The sequence below is a fragment of the Mustela nigripes genome, chromosome 6, assembly GCF_022355385.1.
Source record: "Mustela nigripes isolate SB6536 chromosome 6, MUSNIG.SB6536, whole genome shotgun sequence".
Taxonomy (NCBI): Eukaryota; Metazoa; Chordata; class Mammalia; order Carnivora; family Mustelidae; genus Mustela; species Mustela nigripes.
In genome coordinates this window covers 76,853,383-76,856,605 of record NC_081562.1, presented here as the reverse complement: position 1 = coordinate 76,856,605, position 3,223 = coordinate 76,853,383, and the positions used below count along the sequence as shown (strand labels likewise).

The 3,223-nt window shown below is 36.6% G+C and overlaps 1 protein-coding gene and 1 pseudogene across 3 annotated transcripts in view; both read right to left on the bottom strand.

Annotated features, from left to right (window-relative positions):
* Positions 1–3,223, bottom strand: part of CNTN1 (contactin 1) — a 353,970-nt gene that overhangs the window by 178,570 nt on the left and 172,177 nt on the right. The window lies entirely within an intron of this gene.
* The window catches only part of LOC132020315 (non-histone chromosomal protein HMG-17-like), a 10,776-nt pseudogene continuing 7,602 nt past the window's right edge, over positions 50–3,223 (bottom strand).

Sequence of the window (3,223 nt, the reverse complement as noted above, 5' to 3'; positions counted from 1 at the left end):
TAGGGAGAAGGGGGTGGGATTATGGACATTGGGGAGGGTATGTGCTTTGGTGAGTGCTGTGAAGTGTGTAAACCTGGTGATTCACAGACCTGTACCCCTGGGGATAAAAATATATGTTTATAAAAAATAAAAATAAAAAAAATAAAAATTAAAAAAAAAACAGTATTTTGAAGTGCACAGTCACCAGAAGTACACAGTTATCGAAAATGCACACACTTCACTTGGCATCTCCAGCACCTTCAGCTACTTCAGCATTCTCTGCTTGGTCTGTTGTGGCATCTCTGTTTCCTGCAGGGTTATTCCCATCCTCGCCAGCATCAACTTTCCTCTTTCTCCCTTTGGGTGCCTTCTCACCCTTCTTTGCAGGACTTTGGCTTTGGAGGAGCATGTTTAGCAGATAACCTTGCATATCTTCTTAATGGCTCATCCTTCATCTTGGTTTTACCTCCTTTAGCATCCCCTTCAGCCTTACTCTTGGGCAACAGCAGCAGGACTTAAGTCCTGGACGGGTTGTGCAGTGGTGCATGGGCTTTAGCTGGTCAGGGGACATTCTTGCCCCTTCTTGTTCACACCGCTCTGTAAAATGATTTTTATGGCATTTATAACTTACTGTGAATGATTAGAAGATAATTTGGAGGGGGGGAGAGAAAGATAGGAGATAGGAGCCTTATTACAATTGGCATCGGGTGGTAAGAGAGAAAGGGCACAGGGACAAGAAAGATACATAGAAGTGGAGCAAAAATAACCCAAGATAAATTTGGATCACTTCTCAACTTTCCAAGAATTAACCTTGTTTATGATTGGATAAGTAAACAAAAGAACTAAGTATCAGGCAAGTAGACATACAGACAGATATTTACAGAAAAAGTTGAACAAGCAAGCATTTTGAAATAATTTAAATTCTATTAGTGATCATTCTGATTACTTTAGACATATGGGTTAGATGAATCTCATCAGTTTATTTGTGCCTTTTTAAAATTTGATTCAAAGACTGTTACACAGAGGGTGCCTGGGTGGCTCAGTAAGTTAAGTATCTGCCTTCAGCTCTGGTCATGGTCTCAGGCTCCTAAGATGGAGCCTGGCATCGGGCTTCCCTGCATAGCAGAGAGTCTGCTACTCGATCTCACTCTGCCTCTGTGCTCTCTCTCAAATAAATAAATAAAATCTTTAATCTCTCAAATAAATAAAATCTTTTTTTTTAAAGATTTTATTTATTTGTTTGAGAGAGAGACAGTGAGAGACAACATGAGCGAGGAGAAGGTCAGAGGGAGACACAGATCCCCAATGGAGCTAGGAGCCTGATGCGGGACTCAATCCTGGGACTCCAGGATCATGACCTGAGCTGAAGGCAGTTGCTTAACCAACTGAGCCACCCAGGCGCCCCTCAAATAAATAAAATCTTTAAACAAAAAACAATGAAGACATTACAGACAAGAAGAAACACGTCATTAAGAATAATTAAAGTAGATAATTAGAAAGCTGTGAAGACTGAAAATAGATGGTATATGTCCTAGATTATTTTTGCTTTCGGATCTCAGAGAATTCTTTATATACTGTCTGGAATGTGTAACACAGAAAACTGAGTGATATGAAAACTATTTATTCCCTCTTCTATGCCCATAGGGACTAGCCCTATGGTCACATAAGGACACATACTTATGTGATTTTTTTTCACCTGTTGCTCATCCTTCATGTCTGTGTCACTTTCATGGTATGTTACAGTTCAAAATAGTATTCTGCCTTCAATAAGCCCATGTGATATACACACATTTCTGAAGGAAATATAAATATCAACACACCTGTACATATAAAATCCTTTTTAACAATGTCATTATTTAGTATAAGTACCATAGTTTATAGTAAAATTCATTTTAAAGGTTTTGACTTTTCATTTTGGGTTTGTATGGTATCATTATTTAAACTTTACATTTGACTCATTATAGCAAACTGATATATAAATTAGTATATTTAAGATATTCCTGAAGATTGGGGCACCTGGGTGGCTCAGTGGGTTAAAGCCTCTGCCTTCGGTCCTGGGATCGAGCCCCACATCAGGCTCTCTGCTCCGCGGGGAGCCTTCTTCCTCCCCTCTCCCTGCCTGCCTCTACTGCCTACTTGTAATCTCTTTCCTTGTGTCAAATAAATAAATAAAATCTTTAAAAAAAAGATATTCCTGAAGATCATCTTTTATTAATTTATTCCAGAAACTTTAGCTATCACGTACTTGCTACAATACTGGAGGGAAACAAAGACAGTACTGGGAACACTAACAATGCAATGGTTTTCAATTCAGGCCATAAATGACCATCACCTGAGGAGTTTTTAATCATCACTCCAGACAGAATAACTGGAGTTTTCAACCTGGACATGGGTGTATTTTAAAAGTGTCCAGGTATTTTCATCAAGGTAGAGAATGACTCATTTAATGAGAAGTCTGATCTTCTAAGTTAGAGGTATTCTTAGATTCACTTGCTAATTATTTCTGGTCTTGAGAAAATAAGGATGATACAGTTATAGTATCTGTTCTTTTCCAGTTCAAATCTTGACAATTAAAAGTATTACTGAAATCATATGACTGAAAAAAATGCAACTACATTTCCCCAAACTTAAAGCATAGACATCATAGTGTTCCAAAGCAAATAAGAGAATTCTAGTGATTATAGAATTGATATTCCTTTTCTTCCTTTGCAACTGCCTGCTGGCCCAATTCACACTGTTTCTTCACAAGAGAAGAAAGATGTTTTTAAGCATTCTCCACAGACACAAAAAATACTCTGGCTTTAAGGATGCTGCTGTGAAATAGGGTTTGAGGATAAAATCCCCAACAAAGCTATCTTCTATCCTGCAACAAAAAAGTGTAGCAGTAGCATGTTCTGATGTAGAAAATAGGAAATAATCTATTAAAGCTTTACCCAGAGGTAATCTGTTATTGGGTCACTTATAGAGCTTAATTTTAAAAATAGTTTTATTTATGTTGCACTGATACGTCTACATATTCTGTTATTTATTTTGGCAAGGATAAAATTGTAAACATATAATGATATTTTGTCAAAATAATCAATTTATAAAATACACAAAAACATAAAAATAAAATCATCTTAATTTTTGCTTTAATTACTTTCTATTAATGTATCTTTAATCACAGGACAATTTGGATTGTAGAAAATATAAAGAAGATAACAGAGATCACCCATAATGCCACACAGAAATAATCTATATTTAC